This window comes from Musca domestica, unplaced genomic scaffold, assembly GCF_030504385.1.
Source record: "Musca domestica strain aabys unplaced genomic scaffold, Musca_domestica.polishedcontigs.V.1.1 24, whole genome shotgun sequence".
NCBI classification, from domain to species: domain Eukaryota; kingdom Metazoa; phylum Arthropoda; class Insecta; order Diptera; family Muscidae; genus Musca; species Musca domestica.
The window spans coordinates 6195302-6218363 of NW_026712272.1; the positions used below are offsets into that span (position 1 = coordinate 6195302).

At 36.0% G+C, this 23062-nt stretch overlaps 1 protein-coding gene across 1 annotated transcript in view; it reads left to right on the forward strand.

The window, feature by feature from the left end:
- Positions 1–23062, forward strand: part of LOC101891983 (toll-like receptor 5) — a 227161-nt gene that overhangs the window by 92839 nt on the left and 111260 nt on the right. Inside the window, exon 2 of the mRNA XM_005181935.4 lies at positions 17452–17612. The gene's annotated coding sequence lies outside the window, so the exon portion shown is untranslated. The remainder of the gene's footprint in view (positions 1–17451; positions 17613–23062) is intronic.

Sequence of the window (23062 nt, forward strand, 5' to 3'; positions counted from 1 at the left end):
TAACGGTGCCTCCCGGTATTCGGAGTTTTGATCATTTTTGTCACATTTTTCCATAGATTTGTGTATAAATTGGTATTTGTAGTTCATAATGGGTTCTAGCTGCGGTTGCCAAACATTGAACGGTGTGGTCCGATTTTTCCTATATTACACATATAAGGATACCCACTGATATGCGGTATTTTGATAATCTTAGTCACATTTACCCACGAATCAATCCTTGAAGTATAAAATTGTTTATGGATGTTCCCGTTTTGATATGGCCCCCATATAACGCGCTCATCCACTTTATGGTTTCTTTGAAAAGTTCAAGAGACTTTTGAAAGCCCTTAAACGGTCTTTCAGGGGAAAGTTTTTTAGAAGATGTGTTTTGTTACTGAAGCCTAGTGTACTATTTTATTTATTTATTTATTATTAATTTTTTCCTTTGTCATATGAAAAATATCTATTTTTCCCCCCAAAAATAGATTAAATTTGAATATTATCAACATTTCCACAAATGTCCCCCTTGAGTTGACTTCGATGGCAAATTGAGCCTGTCATTTATTTAAAATAAATATTTTTCGTTTATGACTGAATGAATTATAAAATGTCGGAATGGTCGGTCAGTCGGTTGGTTGGTTGGTTGCCTGATGGTTATCCCATTGATTTGACATTTATTTTTATTATTCCGCAATTTTTTTCCTACATTGATGCTGATCCGTGTGGAGAGATATCATGGAAATGCAATCTATAAATATTATTTTCTATATATTTGATGGACCACAAATGGATAGCGAAGGGAGGGGAGGATTTTTTTTTCGCAATAAATCATATTTATGTAATCATGTATCAAATTTTTAATTTAATGATGGAAAAATTGTTGTTGCTGTTGCTGTTGTTATGCATTGAGTGTAAATATATCTGAATGGTATTTTGCTGTAAATGCAACTGGATAAACATACACACAGACAGATAGATGAATGATTAAATATATGTGCATATATATGTATATATTTGTGGATGTGTGTGTCACACATGCAAATAGAAAAATATATATATTTCGAGCAAATGGAAATGTTGATAAGTTCAGTCGGGTCGAAGGTTAGAAACTGTTTTCGAGGAAAAAAAAACAAAAAAAATTTTTTTTTGGTTAAACTTGAATAAGTGGTCCTTCAACGGTGCCTAGCTATAGCGATAAGTGGTACTAAGTAGCCAAGTTATTGAAATGTATAATTTAAAAAAAAAAAACCATTCATTTTTTATTAAAAAAATTCCAATTAAATTATAGCTGCTAAAAGGGCACTTTTAGATGGAAGCAAATTAAGGCCAATTTGGAACATATATAAACCCATGATGTATTATTAAAGGAAAATTAATATAAAGCCAAATATAAGTTCAGCAAGTACAAGGTTGCCCATATTCGACGGACCCATCTGGCAACGCCATAACTTTTGACGGAGATGTCACATAGCTTAATGACATACCGCGTTTGAAGCGTCAGTCCAAGCTGATTTTTACCATGAACCAATACACGCCACGCGAGCGCTCTGAAATTTACATTCAACAGAAGAAGTCAATTGTGAAAACTCAACGTGCTTTTAAAACATTAAACCAGTAAAGGAAGTCCTAAAGTGGGGCGGGCCGACTTTATGATACCCTACACCACTTTGCTAATTTAGTAGAGCTCCGCATAAAAATTAAAAGTTTTTATGGGAGAATTCAATCATACACGCCATGATTATTATCATAATTTAAAGTTCAAAAGACTAAATGTGCCGAAGCATTTGTATCTTTTAAATTCGGACTTGTATTGCCCATTTGGTACACAATTAATTTGAAATCGGATAAAAAAATATATGGAAGCTATCGGCCAAATCGGAACCGATCTCGATAAAATTTGGCAAAGATATTTCTGAGCTGTATATAATATATATTTCCCTGAATATCGTTGTTACGGAGTGCATATTACGGCTGTGGGTAACAAATCGGATGAACAGTATATATGGGAGCTATAGCTATATCTGAACCGATCTCCACCAAATTTGACATACTAGCTTCTAGACTCAATTCGGTCCTAAGTGCCAAATTTCATCGCATTTGGGCAAATATTAGACGTTTGGTGCACAATCAAAGGTAAATCGGACGAAGTTATATATGGGAGCTATATCCAAATCTGAACCGATCTCGATAAAATATTGTTGTTACAGAGTGCATATTACGGCTGCGGAGGACAAAAATAACAAATCGGATGAACAATATATATGGGAGCTATAGCTATATCTGAACCGATTTCGATCAAATTTGGCATACATATTTTCAGGCCTAATTTGGTTGTATATGCAAAATTCCATACTATTAGGGCTGATATTACACGTTTGATGCACAATAAAAGGCAAATCGGACGAAGATATATATAAGAGCTATATCTAAATTTTGACCGATAATCTCCAATTTCAGTAGGGTTCGTCCTTGGGCCAAACAAATGATTTGTGCAAAATTCGATCAGGATAGGGCAATAAATGCGAACTGTACTTTGTTTACAAAAATACATGGACAGACGGACGGACGGACATGCATAAATCGACTCAGGATGTGATTCTATGCAGATCATCAAAAGGAACTATTCGTTTCCTTTTGCCTGTTACAAACAAATGCACAAAGACATAATACCCTGACCACCTTGTGGTGTAGGGTATAAAAATGTGAGAAGTGCGCCTTCTAAGAACACCATTAAGCGTTTTTACGAAAAATTTTCGATTGGTAAGGCTCTTTCTAATCCGAAGAGTCCTGAGGTACGAGCCAGTTTTTTGAGAGGTCCCCAAGAACATCCCAAAAACGCCGTTCTCAGCTGTTGGGCATGGCTCGGTCCACTTTACAACGAATTATTCGCATTGATTTGCATTTGCTCCCGTACAAAATTCAATTGAGGCAAAGAATGTTGCCTGCGGACAAGCCTCGTCGATTGGAATGGGCCCAAAGAGTCATCGAAATGACCGAAGATGACGAGCAATTTTGGAACAAAATTATCATGTCCGATGAAGCCCATTTCACATTGAATGGGACCGTAAATAAGCAAAATTGCCGTTTTTACGCCACTGAAAATCCTCAGGAGATTCAAGAAGTGCCTCTTCATGATGAAAAAGTCACAGTTTGGTGCGGCGTTAGTGCGAAAACGGTCATTGGGCCGTTTTTCTTCCAAAATGAAAATGGCCATGCTTCAGGAGCGTTATCGCGACATGATGACCAATTTTGTGATGCCAATTATTCGTCGAAAGCGTATGATGCAGTTCTGGTTTCAACAAGACGGCGCACCACCGCACACAAGTCGCATAACAATCGATTTTCTGAAGAATTTGTTTCCGGGCCGTTTGATGTCGAAAAGTGGTGATTTGGACTGGCCACTGCGTTCGCCCGATTTGATGCCGCCTGACTTCTTTTTCTTGTGGGGATATTTGAAGTCAAAGGTTTACGTTAACAAGCCAAGAACCGTAGAAGAGCTCAAGGACAACATTCGTGAAGAAATAGCCGCTATTCCGGCCGAAATGTTGGCAAAAACGATGGAAAATGCTGCAAAAAGGGCACAATACGTCATCAACGCCAGAGGCGGCCTTTTGAGAGATATCATATTCAAAATTGATGTAAACAAATCTATTTGGAACAAATTAAATTATTAACATTGCCAACCGCCAAATTTTTATTTTTTTCTTTGATTAAAAAAAAAAAAAAAAAAACATGGGTCCGTCTAATATGGGCAACCCTGTACCCGCTACTTCGTCAGTGAAAAGCCCACGGCAAAATTTTTAGATTTGTTCCACAAATTCGTGTTAGGTTTGTTAATACTCAAAAATGCACAATTTATTCATTTTAACGAACATTTTTCAATCAAAACTCGTACTACATCGTACTAAATTTTCAGATTTTCAAGGTTCTAAGTTTTATTCAAGTTTTTTTCCTATTTCGGAAAGAATATTGGAAAAATATTAACTTTTGCGCCAAAAAGTTTTCAAAATTTTTCATTTTGAAGTTTTGCCGAGGAGAACGTTGTTAAAACTATTACACAAGGAACCCACATCCATTTTTTTCGGCCCAAAACTATTTCAATGTCTCCATATGTAAACCCTTGAGACCAAAAGTGATCTCAATATCAAATTTCAGAATTTTAGCTCTATTCCTCCACCCAATACCGAATTTAATAACATTTAGTACTCATATCCAAAAAATCTACATCTCACCATCCTAAACACCAACAGTGATCCAAAATTAGTATCTTTTAGTACTTTGTGTACATTTATATTACACATTTCCAAAACATCCTCCATATCTTCATCTCAGGTACCAAGAGTGACCTCAATAACAAGGTTGAGAGTCATAGCCCTATCCCTTCACCCGTTTCCAAATTTAGTACCACTTAGTTACTTTTCGTACAAATATAGGAGGCATTTCCAAATTTCCGCCAAATCTCAAGTACTAATGCCATCCATTATTTTTATCCCTTCACCCAATACCAAATATAGTACCATTTGCTACGTTTCGTACACATTTCCAAAATCACCTACATATCTCAATTCTAGATACCATCATAGACCTGAATATCATAAATTGGAATTCTATCCTTATCCCTTCACCCAATACCAAATTTAGCACCATTTAGTACTTTTCGTACAATTATATTACATATTTTCAAAACCACCTCCAAATCTCAAACACATATACCAACATTAATTTAAATATAAAATTTTTGGAATTTTATCTATATTCCTTCACCCAATACCGAATATAGTACTATTAAGTACTTTTAGTACAATTTTAGTACACATTTTCAAAATCACCTCCATATCTCAATCCCAGACATCAACAGTGATTTCCATATCAAATTTCAGGATTACAACTCTATTCTTCCAAATTTAGTACCATTTGTTACTTTTCGTACAGATATAAGACTTATTTCAAAACCACCTCCATATTTAAATACTAAATACCAACAGATGCCTGAATATCAAATTATAGGATTCCATCCATATCCTTTCACTCAACACCATATTTGGTACCGTTTAGTACTTTTCGTACAAACTTTTCGGACGTATTTCCAAACCAACTCCAAATCTCAAACACATCAGTAGTCTAAATTTCAATTTTTAGAATTTTATCTCTATTCCTTCACCCAATAGCAAATGTGGTACCATTTAGTAATTTTCGTACAGTTACAGTACATGTTTCCAAAATCACCTCCATATCTCAATCGCAGACACCAATAGTGACTTCCATATCAAATTTCAAAATTGTAGCTTTATCCCTACACCCAACACCAAATTTAGTACCATTTAGTACTTTTTCGTACAAATATGGGATGCATTTCAAATCCATTAAGAAATCTCAAACACTGGTAGCATACGAAACGAAATATCAATTTTTTAAATTTTATCTCAATTTCTTCACCCAATACCCATATTAGTGCCATTTAGTACTTTTCGTACAATTACAGTACACGTTTCCAAAATCACCTACATATCTCAATATCAGATACCAACTGTGACGTCCGTATCAAATTTCAGAATTTTAACTCTATCCCTTCACCGAATACCAAATTTAGTACCATTTAGTAATTTCATACAAATATAGTACACATTTCCGAAAGCACATTTGGATGTCCAGGCAGCAACCCTACCAAACCAAAAAAAAAAAAAAAAGATTTCAAGCATACTTTCTGTTCACCTACTACGAAATTGTAGCAAATATAGTACTATTTAGTACACTTCGAACAATTATGGTAATTATTTCCAAAACCAGATCCTTCTCTCCATCACAGACACCACCAATGACATTCATATCAAAGTTTAGGATTTTAGATCCATTCCTTCACTCAAAACCAAATTTTGTACTACTTAGTACTTTTCGCAAAAATTTGAGTACATATTTTCAACACCATCTTCATATCTCAAACACTGATATCATAAATAATCTAAATATTAAATATCAGAATTTTATCTTTACCCCTTCACCCAAAACCAAAAATATAGTACCATTTGGTACTTTTCGTACAATTATAGTACACATTTCCAAAACCACATCCACATCCAGGCTACACATGAACACCAACCTTCAGATTTCAAGCACTACGTGTTCATCCAATACTAAATTGTACCAAATATTGTACTATTTAGTACTATTCGAACACTTGTAGTACATATTTCCAAAAGCATCTCCTTGTCACAATCCTGTCACCAACAAGTGACAAATATTTCAAACATTTAACAAATATTTCAAAATTCCAACTTCATCCGTTCGTCCTAAATAAAATTGTTCCTAATTTTGTGTTCCTAATTTTTGTACCACTTTTTGTACCACAATTCGCACACTTAGTCAACATTTTTCAAAATCACCCATATATCTCATTTCCAGATATCAACTGAGCCTCTTATATCAAATTTGAAAAATCCAGTCCTATCCATTCTCTATTACCAAATTAAGTACCACTTAGTACTTTTCGTACAATTTCAAATATTTCTGGAACCAACTCCAAATCTCAACACCAGATACCAACAGAGACCTCAATAATAAATTTCGGTATTCCAGCTCAGTCCCTTCACCCAATACCCAATTTAGTACCACTTTGTACTTTTTGTACAAATTTGGGACGCATTGCCAAACCCACCTCCAAATCTTAACCTTAGATGCAAACAGTTATCTAAATACCGAATTTCAGAATGTTATCTCCTTCATCCTTCCTTCATCCAATACCAAATATGGTACCATTTAGTACTTTTCAAACAATTATAGTACCCATTTCGGAACCACCTTCATATGTCCAGCCTACACATGAACAGCGATCCCAATACCAAATTTCATATTTTAGGCACTATCTGTTCACATAAAAACAAATTGTACCAAATATATACTATTTGGTACTTTTTGTGCACTTGTAGCAAACATTTCCGAAAAAACCTCTTTATCACAGAACTACCAACAACAGGGACCCCAATCCAAAATTCCAGCTTCATCCGTTTAGCCTAAACCAAACTGTTCCAAATTTAGTACCATTTAGTACATTTCCCACACTAAGTACACATTTCGAAAAACCACCTTTACACTTACTCGCCAACCTTGATTCTCATAGCAAATTTCAAGTTTTAAGCTCTATCCGTTCACATCATACCAAATTGGAACCATTTTTGGAGTTTAGGACGATTGTGGAACTTTTCGTAACCTTAAAGTTCGAATTTACAAAAATCCTTTAGTGCACCCAAAACCACCTTCACATATACCAAATTAACTCGCCATCCTTAATTCTTATACCACATTTCAAGTTTTTAGGTCTATCCGTTCCCCATATACCAATTGGTACAATTTGGGGATTTTAGTACGATTTTAGAACTTTTCGTAATCTTAAAGTTCGAATTTCCAAAAATCTTTTGATACACCTTAATCCACCTCCACATATATCAAATTTAGTGCCAACCTTGATTCTCATACCAAATTTCAAGTTTTTTAGCTCTATCCGTTCCCCATATACCAATTGGTACCATTTTGGGAATTTTAGTACGATTTTAGAACTTTTCGTAATCTTAAAGTTCGAATTTCCAAAAATCCTTTCTTATTTACTTTCAAACCTTGTTGCTCATATCAAATTTCAAGTTGTTAGCTCTACCCGTTCCCAATATACCAAATGGTACCATTTTCGAAGTTTTGTACAATTTTAGAACTTTTCGTAACCTTAAAGTTCGAATTTCCAAAAATCCTTTGATACACCTAAAACCACCTTCACATATATCAAACCTACCTTCCAACCTTGTTGCTCATAATATAATTTCAAGTTTTTAGCCCTGGCCGTCCTCATAATACCAAATGGTACCATTTTGGGAATTTTAGTACGATTTTAGAACTTGTGATAACCTCAAAGTTCGAATTTCCAAAAGTACTTTGGTACATCTAAAACCACCTTCACATATATCAAACTTACCCTCCAACCTTGTTGCTCATAATAAAACTTAAAATCTCAAGTATTGAGCTCTGGCCGTCCATATAATACTAAATGGTACCATTTTGGGAGTTTAATAACTTTTCGTAACCTTAAAGTTCAAATTTCTAAAAATGCATTGATACGTCTATCTTGCAGTCCATCAGTGACTCTCATTCCAAATTTCAGAATTCTAGCTCATTCACATTGTCCAATGTAAAAAATTCATGTGTTGGTACATTTTAGAACTTTTCGTACCTTGTTAGTACGAATTTTCAAAAACCCAGCCTACGCACCAAGACTGATCTTCGTGTAAATTTTCAAGATTCTAGTCCATCCCGTTTGTCCAATGTAATTTTTTTTAGTACATTTCAGTACTTTTGGTACCCTTTTAGTACGAATTTTCAAAACCCAGCCTACGCACCAACCGACAGACCCTCGTGCAAAATTTACAAGATTCCAGCTTCAGCCGTTTTGTCTGAGCCCTTTCTCAGTCAGTTACTCAACTCCTTCTCTCTCTCCTTCTCTCTCTCCCTCTCAAACACACACACATTCACTCTCACGTAAAGAGAGCATTACAGCTTCCAAGATCTCAAACTTTTAAATGAGAACCGAAGCGTCTGTCTCCTATTTACCGATGAAAATTTGCACTAGATTCTAGTGCCCAGAAACGCAAATAGTGATTTTTTCATCGCCATAGAAAGCCTCTTAATCTTCTAAAGACAGCACCCTGTTCTAGTGATTGTCAAGGTACCAAGTCCTTTTAAGGATCTCCCCAACCAAAAATTACCTCATTCTGGGTATAAAAAAAATAGAAAATCTTCCGGAGTCCTCCAAAACATATTCGAAAATCCTCCTTCTAACTCTCAATTATTTATTGAAATTTCCCAATTGAAATCAATCGAAAATCACCCACAAATAGCAATTCTTACCTCTTCCACACTCCCTCCCTCCTTCCCTCCCTAGTTTTCCTTTCCATATTTTGCATTCCTCTAGCTATTTGTGGTTGTGCGTTTTATTTACGTTTCGTTTTCCATCGCTTCAAGCAATTTAAGAAAATCTGTCATTTATCATATTTCCGGAACATATGTGGGAGTTCTGTTAGAATTTTGAATGAGGATGTGTGTGTGTATGTTTCTCCCCTCTCCCGCTCTCTCTCGCCCTCCCCCTTCTCGTCCTGCCATCCTGCATTTGTATTACTGTAATCACAAAAAGCTGGGAATATGTTCGGAATGCGTTGAGTAAACCATATGTCATATTATCTTTGTGGCTAAAAAAAGCAGATGCTGAAGCTGCAGCAGCAATGGCAGCCACGGCATCGGAAAAACAGCGTTTTCTACTACAGCATTTATGACACTGTGGTTTTTGCACCAATTGGAGAGACAGACAGCCAGTCAGTTGTAGCGACTGTCCGTTGGACGAACTTGTATGAATGCCGTTATCGCAATATAATGCCAGGGAATTATTTTCCGTTGTTTTTTTTTTTTTGGCGCAGAACACGAGCTGAACACTATGCACAGATCCATAAATTTTGCATTTAAAGGTGTCAGAAATGATTTTCTCGCGGGTTTACATGAATCCCATCCGACCGCCAGCCCGCCAACCCGCCAGCCAGACCAGACGGACCTTGCGAACACGACTGATGATACGACGACGAGAACGACAACGGTGACAATCCTGTGTCAATGATGATTCATATTTTTCCGATAAAGGGATAAGGGAACACGAGAGAAAAAAAAAAACAGAAACGAGGGAAATGAATGAATGCCCGAGTGACAGAAATGCATGAATAAATGATGGAATAGTTGGTTGGTTTCGTGTGGTTTGTGGTTGGGAGAGGAGAGAGAGACTGGCTGATTTGGGAGATTGCAGAGTTGGTTGTTAGCATAACGGGTTTGTTGGTAATTCACTGGGTTATCAATGCTTGTTATACCCTCAGCCATGTGCCTAGAGAGGCTATATATCATTTGATACGGCCAAAACGTGCCTCATCGAAAAAAAAACGGTTTTAGACTCTAAGTCTCCTTGGAACAAATTAGTTTCAGGATATTTAGAGTCGAACTAGGGATGGCCTTCCGTCTTTCTATCTAGCTGGAGCGCACGATAACTTTCGAAGGGAGTATCCGATTTGATCCAAATTTGGTGCATCGTAATATTATTGTCAAACTTAGATCGAGTTCAGAGATGGGTAATATCGGTCCACTCCTTCTGGTACCTTCCCCACAGAAGATCGACATTTTCAAAAAAAAAAAAAAAAATTACTGCAGAAAAAGAGAAAAGATAATCCGATTTTGCTCCAACTTTGCAAATCTTAATATTTGCATCAGTGCTAGGTCAGGTATGACAGTGGACAATATCGGTTCACTCCATCAAGTAGCTCCCCTACAAAGGTCCAGAATTTGGAATATTTATAACTCTTTTAAAATGTGATTTAAGACTCCGATTGTCTTCAAATTACACACATCACAATATTTTTATTAACCCAAGGTCTGGTTTGAAGATGGAATGTGTCGGTCCACTCCTTCAGGTACCTCCCCCACAAAGGGTCAAAATTTTGAATATTCATGAAGCTCATAAAACGCGAAATGAGCATCCGATTGCATTCGGACTTGGTACATTTCAACATTACCATCAACACAATATCTGTTATAAAGGCGGTAGAGATCGGACCACGCCTTCTGGTACCTCCCCCACAAAGGGTCAAAGTTTTGAATAACCAAAACGATTATAAAATGCGAAATAAGCAGCCGATTCTCTTTACATTTCTCACATCTCATCATTGGTACTCACATAAGATCTTCTGTGAAGATGGAAGATATCAGAGCACTTCTTCTGGTACCTTCCCCACAAAGGGTCAAAATTTTTGAATTCCCCACGAAACTCATAAAACGCGAAGTGAGCATCCGATTCCATGCGGACTCTGTACATCTCAATATTTCCATAAATACAAGATCTGCTATAAAGTTGGTAGGGATCGGACCATTTCTTCTGTAACCTCGCCCACAAAGGGTCAAAGTTTTGAATAACCAAAACGATCATAAAATCCGAAATGAGCATCCGGATCTCTTCATATTTCACACATCCCATTATTTCTGCTAACACAAGATCTGCTGTGAAGATGGGATATATCGGTCCACTTCTTCTAGTTTCTCCCCCCACAAAGAGTCAAAATTTTTAATTCCCCTTGAAGCTCATAAAACGCGAAATGAGCTTTCAATTCCATTCGGACTTGGTACATTTCAATATTACCATCAACACAAGATCTGTTATTAAGATGGTGGTGATCGGAGCATTACTTCTGGTACCTCCCCCACAAGGGGTCAAAGTTTTGAATGACCAAAACGAGTATATGATGCGAAATAAGCATCCCATTTTCGTCAAATTTCACACATCACATTATTTTTACCAACACAAGATCTGCTGTGATTTTCGATTTTCTTCATATTTTACACATTATATTATTTCCACTAGCACAAGATCTGCTGTGAAGATGGAATATATCGGTCCACTCCTTCTGGTACCTTCCCCACAAAGGGTAAAAATTTTGAATTCCCCATGAAGCTCATAAAACACGAAGTGAGCATCCGATTCCATGCGGACTCTGTACATCTCAATATTTCTATCAACATAAGATCTTTTATAAGGATGACAGGGATCGGACAATTCCTTCTGGTATCTCCCCCACAAAGGGTCAATATTTTGAAAAACCAAAACGATTATAAAATCTGAAATAAACATCCGATTCTCTTATTTCATACATCCCAATATTTCTACTAACATAAGATCTGCTGTGAAGATGGGAAATAGCGGCCCACTTATTCTAGTACCTCCTCATAAAGGGTCAAAATTTTGAATATCCATGAAACTCATAAAATGCGAAATTAACATCCGATTTCATCCAGACCATCTACACAAGATCTTTTATAAAAATGGTCGGAGCATTCCTTTTGGTACCTCCCCCATAAAGGGTCAAAGTTTTGTTTAACCAAAACGATTATAAAATCCAAAATAAGCATCCGATTCCATTCATACTTGGCTCTTCTCTATATATCAATCAAAATTGGTCAATGGAAACCTTTGAAAGCTTCTCTTTCCTTTAGAACCGTGAAAGTATCAAAAAGTCGACCAAAAATCTTTAAAAGCTCTCCTTTAAAGAACCCTTAAATGTCTTCTATATGAAGAGGTGGTTTAAAGATATGCTGTTCATAAAAGATTTTTGAAATGCTCTCCTGTTTATAAAGGAACCTTAAAAAGCTTCTACAGACAGAAGAACTTTGGCCTTTTGTTGGCTGATAAAGCAAGAAGAAGAACTTTATAAGGTCTTTTATTGGCTGATAAAAGTTCTTCTGTCTGTAGATGACATTTTAATAATATTTTATATATCAAAGACCATCAAAACCTCATTGCTACAAAGATGAGCTTTAAAAGCTCTATTGTTTATAAACTGCCATTAGACGTTCCTTTGTCTATGATACAAATTTTAAATAACTTCAATCAACAGAATACATCTGCAATGTATAGAAGGATTTTCTAAAGCCTGTTTTTTGTTTCAAAAGATTTACAAAGCTAGTCCCTTCATAAAAGCGTTTTGTTCTATAAAAGCCCTTACAATATTCTTCCTTGTTTAAAGGACTATTAGAAAATATTTTATGTATCAAAGACCATAAAAAAATCCTTTAAAAGTCCTTCGTCTATAGAAATTTTTCAAATAATCTTCAATAAATAGAAAAAATGAGAATACACAGAAAGGAGCTTTTAAATAGCATATTTGTAGCAATGAGCTTTTCAGAAAGCTTTTATGGATCATTTTCAACAGGGGAGCTTTTAAAACTCTATTGTACACAACAGACCTTCAAAACTGCCTTCGGTGGAGAAAAAACGTTTGGAATGTCTGTTGTGATTTTTAAAAGCTCTCCTCTTTATAAAGATCACATAAAATCTTTTTTGGTCTCTAAAGGCCTTAAAAAGTCCTTCTGTCTATAGATGGGCTTTAAAAGATCTCTTATGTAAAAAATAACATTAAATGCTCATTGCTACAAATATTACCATTAAAGGTAATTTCTGTGTAAAAAAGCTCATTTGTATATGGACTACTTTTAAAAAAGCCGTTAATATATAGAAGGCATTTAAATAGCTCTATAAAGTAACTTAAAAAGCTTTTTGTATGTAGAGGTTATATAGCTGGTATTCTGTCTATAGAAGATCTTAAAAAGCCATCTTAGACTGCTCTCAAAAATTTTTTTACCAATGGTTGAAAACTTTCTTTGAAAAGCTTTCATTAAAATAGGGGACCGTTAAAAGCTCCTCCATGAATAGAAAACCTTTAGAAACTCCTCTGCCCACAAAAATCGTTCCAGGGCATTTTTTCTATATCTATATATATTTTGATTTTATTAGCCTAACTATGCTCCCCCAAACATCTCCTCCCCAACCCCCCTCCCCTACCGCACACATCAATTCCATTAAGGCGACACTTCCTTTCAACGAATATCATTGTTATTATTATTTGCCCGTGATGTGCCTTAATGCCTGCAGGCAAGTCACGTGCAGTCTTCTCCTTTTTTTCTTCTTCCCTCCATACACAATGACAAATAATTTCATTTTCTGTTTCCTCGCTGTTTTTTTTTTTTTTGTTTTTCTGGCTCCAACGCTCGATGCACGTCCAGTCCAGGCGAATAGAGAGCTGCAACCGCACGTCGTTGTCACCAGAGCGTAGATTTATTTAACCAAAGGCTATGAAGAGGAAGAATGTGACGTTGTGAAGAACATTGATTTTAATGAGCGTAATAAGAAAGTCAAAAGGATTTAATATTATTTTTATGACCAAAGCCAGAGGGTATGCCAGAGGGCGAGGAGATGGGGGCGGTGTGACCTCGAACAGATGGTGCAACTGTCTTGAGCAGCATCTTTAAATAATTGATGAGACATTACCAACAAGGGGAGGGGAACATTTTAGGGGATTTAAATAAAGTTGGGGAATTTTATACTTGAGCTAAATTTTCGAAATATCGGTGAGTTATGGCGGTCTTACTGCCAGTGCAGGAAGGATAGAGGACATCTTTTGGACATTTTATAGATAAATTGTCTCTCGAAAATCTTTTGTGGCCAAAAGACTATCTAAATGTTTTCTGTAGAAAAAATACATTCAAGAGGATTCTTTCGACAAAGATTATTTCGGATTTTTTAAGGATCTTTTATAAATAAATACAATTTCAAAAGACTTCTATGAGTGTTGTAAAAGCAATTCTGTGGAAAAAAGAAAAACTTTTTTGGATGGAAAACTCCGTTCAAAGGATATATTGCATAGAAGAACTTTCATGTACTTCTTTAAATAAAAGACATTTCACAGGACATCCTTGGATGTAGGATATTTTATGGAATTACTCTTGATAAAAGACTTTTAAGAGGGACTCTTTTTAATAGAAGACGCTTCAAAGAATTTCTTGGGATAAAAATATTTCAAAGGATCTCAAATCTCTCTTAAATTATCCTTTTGAAGGATTTCTATGACATAGAGTACATAAAGAGGACTTTTCACAGAACACTTATGACCAGGAGAGGTTTCAAAAGGCTGTTAAGAATAGAAGTCCATGGAAAGAACTTTTTCTGGCAGAAAAACTTTATAAAGGACTTCTAAAGATGGAAGACTTCAATGAAGTTATCAAAATAATGTCAACAGACTTCTGTGGAGATAAAGTGCATCCAAAGGACTTTTAAGGATAGACAACTGTTCAAGGGACCTTTTTGATTGGACTTCTTTGGATAACGACTTTTCAAAGGACTTTTATGGACAGAAGATCTTTCGAAGGACTTCTATTTTTTTCTTAATTCGAAAATTTTTTCACGAAGAATTCAATTTGAGGAGAAACTGGATTTCGTCTATAAAGGACCTTAAGGTCCTTTATTAAAAGACCTGGAGATCTTCTGTAAATGACCTGGAAGTCTTTTATAGATGACATGGAGTTCTTTTTTAGATGACCTGGAGATCTTCTCTAGACTTTTCTCTATGCAGGTCTTCTATAAATGACCAGGAGGTCTTCTATAGATGACCTGAAGGTCTTCCACAGAGGACCTGAAGGTCTACTATAGATGACGTGGAGGTCTTCCATAGATGACCTGGAGGGATTCTATAGATGTCCTGTAGGTCTCCTATGGTTGACCTGGAGGTCTTCCGTAGATAAACTGGATTTCGTCTATGAAGGACCTAAAGGTCCTTTATTAAAAGACCTGGAGATCTTCTCTAAATGACTTGGAAGTCTTTTATAGATGACATGGAGTTCTTTTTAAGATGACATAGAGATCTTCTCTAGACTTTTCTCTATGCAGGTCTTCTATAAGTGATCAGGAGGTCTTCTATAGATGACGTGGAGGTCTTCCACAGAGGACCTGGAGGGATTCAATAGATGTCCTGGAGGTCTTCTATAAATGACCTGGAGGTTTTCTATAAAGGACCTCTAGGTCTTCCATAGAGGACCTCTAGGTCTTCTATAGAGGACCTCTAGGTCTTCTATAGAGGACCTCTAGGTCTTCTATAGAGGACCTCTAGGTCTTCTATAGAGGACCTCCAGGTCTTCTATAGAGAACCTCTAAGTCTTCTATAGAGGACCTTTGGGTCATCTATAGAGGACCTCTGGATCATCTATAAAATACCTCTGGGTCTTCTATAGAGGACCTCTGGGTTTTCTATAGAAAACCTCTAGGTCTTCTGTAAAAGACCTTTCAAAAGACTTCTGTGGGTAAAAGTCCTTTCAGAGCATTTCTATAAATAGATGACCAATTAAAGGACTCTTTGGATAGAAATAATTTTAAAGGACTTCCATGGAAAGTAGACCTCCCCATAGATTTCTATGGATCGAAGAACCTTTTGAGGACTTCTATGGAGTGAAGATCATTTAAAGGACTGCTATGGATACAAGGGTTATTAATGGACTCCTATGGGTAGAAATCCTTTCGAAGGACTAAAGTTTCGTGGAGTTAGAATGAAGGCTATTTATATGAATTCTAGAGGACCTTTTCCATGTCTTCTAAAACCCAAGACCGTTTACATGTTTTCAAAAGCTAGAGATCTTTTAGAATATTTTAAGTACCTTCCATAATCTTCTGTGGACTCCTTTGTGTGAAATATTTTTCAGATGATTTCTGTGGAAAAAAGGCCCTTCAAAGGACTTCTATGTATAAGAGGGCTTTCAAAAGACTTATATGCAATTAAGGCTAATGATAGTACCCCTTTCCAAAAACTTCCATCTACTTTTATAGATCGAAAAGTCTTCAAAGACTTTCTTAAGAAGAAAATATTGTAAAGAACTTCAATGGTCTTTCCGAAGGACTTTCCAAAATCATCTGTCGACCGTAGGCAATTAAAAGGGCCTCTTTGTATAGAATATTTTTCAGAGGTCTTCTGTGGAAAATAGGCTTTTCAATGGAGTATTATGTATAATGGGGCCTTCAAAGGACTTCTATGCAAAGAAATTCTTTCAAAGGATTCCTATGGATAAAAAAACTTTTAAAAGGACTTATCTGGATAGAATTCTTTCAAAGGATATCTGAAGATGATAGACCTTTTGTAAATACTTTCGTTTAAAGGACTTCAATTGCCGAAGGGTCTTTTAATGGATTTCTATGCAAAGAAGACCTTATGAAGGACTTCCAACTGACTTCAATAGACAGAAGATTCTTCAAGCGACATTTATAGACAGAAGTTCTTTCAAAGGACTTTTATGAACTGAAGAACCTTCAAAGGATTTCTGTTTACAAAATGCTTTTCATAGCATTTCTATGGACCGAGGTGCTTCAATGGACTTCTATGGATAATATTCTATTTAAGAATATTTAAGGAAGGTTTTTCAAATGACTTCTATGGGTTGAAGACTTTGGAACCAGCTTTTATGGATAGATATCTCTTCAGGGATTTTCAAAAGCTTATATGAACGCAAGACTATTCAAAGGACTTTTATGGACCTTTCAAAGGATTTCTATGACAAGCAGACCTTTTAAATGACTTCTATGGATAGAAAGCAAATTAAAAGACTTTTAGGTCACGAATCCATTTCAAAGGACTTGTAGGGGCAGAAAGTCATTTGAAGGTCCTAAGTGTGCAACAGTCTCTTAAAGGGCCTTCTATAGACAGAGAAAACCCTTAATTTCTTAAACCTTAACATTTTTATTTTTAGTTTCCCCTTCACATTTCCCTATTTCTTTTCCATTGATGGCCTCCTTTGAATACCTCCACAACCTTTTTCCTAAAAGAGCAATCCAACTCTCTTTCTTTGCCTTTTGTGGTTAAGCTATTTGTGGTTAAACGCTTTATTGGCTACTCAATGGATTTTCTTTCTGTCCTTCTGCCACCGCATCGTCTACTTCTTTCTACCTCTTGATTTGATTATTTCTCCATTATATTTTCAAAATGTTCAGAAGTTCGTTCTCCATTTAATTGAATTTAAAAACATATTTATTTTCTTTTGTGGTTTAATAGTTTAATGTTTTTTTTTTTTTTTTTTTTCTACTTCGTCTCTTTGCAGATTTTCTCTTCTTTTCAAGGATTTGCATTGCAACGAAGGAATTTAAACGAATTCAAGTGAATTTTTATTTAAATTCCAAATAATTGTTATTTGGAGAAAGGAGGAAGAGGATATTGGAATTAAGGAAGCTGTCGATTTGGATTTGGAGAAAAATTATTGAGGTAAGTCATATTTTTAGTATTTTTACATTTTTTTAAAGGAAAGGATTAATATGGAGATCTCTGTTATTAAATGTTGTCATCGATGAAATCAGGTTGGAAAAATGGAGTTGCCATGATTCCTTTATCTCCAGAGGACAGTTGTAGAGCTTCTATGGTTAGAAGACCTATGGATAGGAGGTCAACTAAAGGACTTCTTTGTCTGGAAGATATTTCAAAGGCCATTTATATATGCAAAGGATTTTAAAGGACTTCGATGAAGTTCCATGGATCTCTCAATTTCCGAGGAATGATTCCTTTATCTCCCGAGAAAAGTTGTAGAGCTTCTATGGTTAAAAAATCTATTTAAGTTCTTCTATGGATAGGAGGACATCTAAAGGACTTCTTTGTCTGGAAGATATTTCAAAGGACATTTATGTATGCAAAGGTTTTCAAAGGACTTCGATGAAGTTCCATGGATCTCTCCATCTCCGCAGGATTCCTTTATCTCCAGAGGAATGATTCCTTTTTCTCCCGAGAAAAGTTGTAGAGCTTCTATGGTTAAAAGACCTATTAAAGTTCTTCTACGGATAGGAGGTCATTCTAAAGGACTTCTTTGTCTGGAAGATAATTCAAAGGACATTTATATATGCAAAAGATTTTAAAGCACTTCGATGAAGTTCCATGGATCCCTTCATCTCCGCAGGATTCCTTTATCTCCAGAGGAATGATTCCTTTATCTCCAGAGAAAAGTTGTAGAGCTTCTATGGTTAAAAGACCTATTAAAGTTTTTCTATTGATAGGAGTTCATCTAAAGGACTTCTTTGTCTGGAAGATATTCCAAAGGGCATTTATAGATGCAAAGTATTTCAAAGGACTCCTATGAAGTTGCAATGACCTCTCAATCTCCGCAGGAAAGTTGTAGAGCTTCTATGGATGCAAAGTCTTTCAAAGGACCTCTACATATGATCTAAAAGACCCTTCAAAGAACTTCATGGATAAAAGGACTTTCAAAGGAATTCTAAGGGTAAACGGCTTTTAAGGACTCCTATGGATATATGGCTTACTACAGGACTTCGTGCATAAAGTAATTTCAAAGGATTTCTAAGGAAAGTAGACCTTTCCAAAAATTTCCATTAGGAGGACTTCAGAGGTTTGATGATCTTTTAAAGGAATTCTAATACCAGTAGAAGGCCTCATCACCAAGAGAGAAGAGAGTAGATTTCTATGAACAGATGACCTTTCGAGGAACTTTTATGAATGGAAAACCCTCCCTTAATCTTTTGTGGACCCTAGGCCACAATTCAAAGGACTCCTTTTTATGGAATATTTTCCCAAGGACTTCTATGGAAAAAAGGCATTTTAAAGGACTTACATATGATATAAATGCTTTTGAAAGGAATTCTAGGGTCAGAAGATCATTTAAAGGTCCCATATGGACAGTAGACCTAAAACAGAGTCATCTATAGACATAGAAGGGTCAATATTTTCTCAATTCCAACAAAAAGCTCTTGTAACCCTTACATATTATGGCATCCATGATTTGACCCTAAAAATTACATCTAGTGTCTTAAAATCGAAAATTAAAACTTTGTCAAGGAAAAGGGGGTTAATTGTTGCCAGCAAAAACATGTCATTGCTGTTGTTATGCCATTATCTCAGGTCGTCCCCAACGACTTCGTTTTGTGCTCTGTGACATATCCTTTTTGCGGCATTATGTCCTTCTCCATTAACTGCCTCCCAAGAGTACCCCGCACATTTCGAAGAATTATCTTCAACTCCACTTTAATACCTTCAATGTTTAATAAACAAATCCATAAACATTGGTTAACCAACGATTAGCCCCCCATCACTCCCATCCTTCCAGTTTCCGTAAATTTATATTGCAGCCAATATGTATTCCATTGAGGGTTACCCAAATCCAGAGCATGTAGATCTTTGGCAAATGGGTAAATAATGGATGATGCCATTTCCACGAGCCAATCGAAATGATGTGAAGTGATTTCGGAGAGGAGGGGAGTGGAGGGTGATGTTTAAATAAAGCAGAACATAAAGGTGTCGAACAACCTGACTGACAGCAATGCAATTGGGGAATGTTTAACGGAGAGGGGCAAAAACAGCAGCAATAATGCAAGAAGTATTCTATGGAAAGAAGATCCCTGAAATGAAATCCTATCGGACCTCAAGGCGCCTTCATGGGCTTCAGTGTTGACAAAACTTTTAAAAAATTTTCTAAAGTTATGGGGAGGTAGATTGGAGGCAATTTATATGAACGGAGGACCTTTTCTATGCTTTTTACAATCTAAGGACCTTTTATAGGCCTTCAAAAACCAGAAAACTTTTCGATTTTTTAGAATCTTCTAATACCAGTAGACTCTGAGAGGCCTCATCGCCAAGAGAGAAAAGAGTAGACTTCTAAGGACACTCAAGACTCTTGAAAGGACTTCAATAGATAGAGGTCCTTTCGAGGGACTTTTATGAATGGAAAACCCTTCCACAATCTTCTTTTGATCGTAGGCCACAATTCAAAAGACTCCTTTGTCTGGAACATTTTTAAGAGGAAAAAATGAATTTCAAACGACTTCTATGTATAAAAAGGTTTTCAAAGGGCTTATAGGAAAAGAAGTCCTTTCAAAGGACTCCCATGGATGGAGGACTTACAAAAGAACTTCCGTAGGCAATTCGAAGGACTCCTTTGTATAAAATATTTTTCAGGGGACTTCTATGGAAAAAAAGCAGTTTCAAGGGACTTCTATGAATAAAAGGGCTTTCAAAGGACTCCCAAAGGATCTCATGAAAAGAAGTCCGTTCAAAGGATTTATAAGGGTAGTAGACTTTACCAAAACCTTCCATTTAAAGGACTTCAATGGCCTCGGGATCGTTTAAAGGACTTCTATACATAGAAGAATTTCTAATACCAGATGACTTTTTAAGGCCTCACCACCAAGAGAGAAAAGAGTAGACTTCTATGGACAGAGGAAATTTCAAAGGACTTCAATGGAGATGAGTCTATTGAAGACTTTCCCATAATTTTCTGAGGACCGTAGGCCACAATTCAAACAACTCCTTTGTATGGAATATTTTTCAGAGGACTTCAATGGAAAAAAGGACTTCTATGAATAAAAGGACTTTGAAAGGTATTATATTCAAAAAAAGTCTTTCAAGGGCTCTTAGGGATAGAAGACTTACTAAAGGACTTCCGTAGGCAATTCAAAAGACTCTTTTGTATAGATTTGTTTTCAGAGAAGTTCTAGAGAAAAAATACTTTTTAAAGGATTTTTATGCTAAGGAGTCATTTTAAAGGACTTATAAGCAAAGTCCTTTCAAAGCACTCCTGTGGAGTCCTTACTAAAGGACTTCCTTATGCAATTCAAACTACTCCTTTGTATAGAATATTTTTCAGGGGACCTCTATGGAAAAAAGCCCTTTCAAAGGACTTCTATGGATATAAGGGTTTCAAAGGACTCATAAGTAAAGAAATCCTTTCAAAAGACTTCTATGGTTAGAAGACTTACCAAAGGATCTCATGGAAAGAAGTCCGTTCAAATGATTTTTAAGGGTAGGCGACTTTTCCAAAACCTTCCATTTAAAGGACTTCAATGGTCTGAGGATCTTTTTGAGGACTTCTATAGAAAATCTTCTAATATCAGTAGACTTTATAAGGCCTCACCACCAAGAAAGAGTAAGAATACATTTCTATGGACAGAAGAAATTTAAAAAGACTATTGAAGACTTTCCCATAATCTTCTGTGGACCGTAGGCCACACTTCAAAGGACTTCTTTGTATGGAATATTTTTCAGGGGACTTCTATGGAGAAAAGGACATCTATGAATAAAAGGACTTTGAAAGGTATTATATGCAAAAAAGTCTTTCAAGGGCTCTTAGGGATAGAAGACTTACTAAAGGACTTCCGTGAGCAATTCAAAGGACTCTTTTGTATAGATTTTTTTTCAGAGGAGTTTTAGAGAAAAAATACTTTTTAAAGGATTTATATGCTAAGAAGTCCTTTTAAAGGACTTATAGGCAACATCCTTTCAAAGGACTCCTGAGACTTACTAAAGGACTTCCCTAGGTAATTCAAACTACTCCTTTGTATAGAATATTTTTCGGAGGACTTCTATGGAAAAAAGGCCTTTTAAAGGACTTATATGCAAAGAAGTCCTTTCAAAGGACTCCTATGGATAGATGACTAACTGAAGGACTTCGTGGATAGAAGTCCTTTCAGATGATTTCAGATGATGAGGATAGTAGACCTTTCTAAATCTTCAATTTAAAGGCCTCCAATAGTCTGAAGATCTTTTAAAGGACTTCTATACTTAGAGGATCTTCTAATTCCAGTAGGCGTTATAAGGCCTCACTACCAAGAGAAAATAGAGTAGACTTCTTTGGACGGAATACCTTTCAAAAAATTGCAATGGATCGAAAGACCTTCCCATAATCTTCTGTGAACCATTTGAACTGCCTCAAAGGACTCCTTTGTATGGAATATTTTTAAGAGGACTTTTATGGAAAAAAGATCTTCTATGGATAAAAGGGCTTTTAAGGGATGCAAAAGAAGTTTTTTCAAAGGACTCCTATGGATAGAAGACTTAATAATTGACTTTCGTAGGCAATTGAAAGGATTCCTTTGTATAACACATTTTTTAAAGGACTTCTGTGGAAAAAAACCCATCAAAGAACTTTATGGATAAAGTGACTTTCAAAGGACTTCTAAGGATAAAACGGCTTTTAAGGACTCCTATGGATATATGGCTTATTAAAGGACTTCAAGCATAGAAGTCCTTTCAAAGAATTTCTAAGAAAAGTAGACATTTCCAAAAATTTCCATTTAAAGGACCTCAGTAGTCTGAGGATCTTTTAAAAGACTTCTATACTTAGAAGATCTTCTAATACCAGTAGAAGGCCTCATCACCAAGAGAGAAAAGAGTAGACTTCTATGGACAGATGACCTTTAGAGGTACTTTTATGAATAAAAACCTTCCCCTAATCTTTTGTGAACCGTAAGCCACAATTCAAACGACTCCTTTGTATGGAATATTTTCCCAAGGATTTCAATGGAAAAAATGCATTTAAAGGACTTTTATGGATAAAAGGGCTTCCAAAGGACTTCTAAGAATAAAAGGGCTTTCAAGGACTCCTATGGATATATGGCTTACTAAAAGACTTTGTGCATAGAAGTCCTTTCAAAGGATTTCTAAGGAAAGTAGACATTTCCAAAAATTTCCATTCAAAGGACTTCGGTGGTTTCAGGATCTTTTAAAGGAATTCTATACATAGAAGATCTTTTAATACCAGTAGACGGCCTCATCACCAAGAGAGAAAAGATTAGACTTCTATGGACAAATGACCTTTCGAGGGACTTTTATGAACGGAAAACCTTCCCCTAATCTTTTGTGGCCACAATTCAATGGATTCCTTTGCATGGAATATTTTTCAAACGACTTCGGTGGAAAAAAATGAATTTTAAACGACT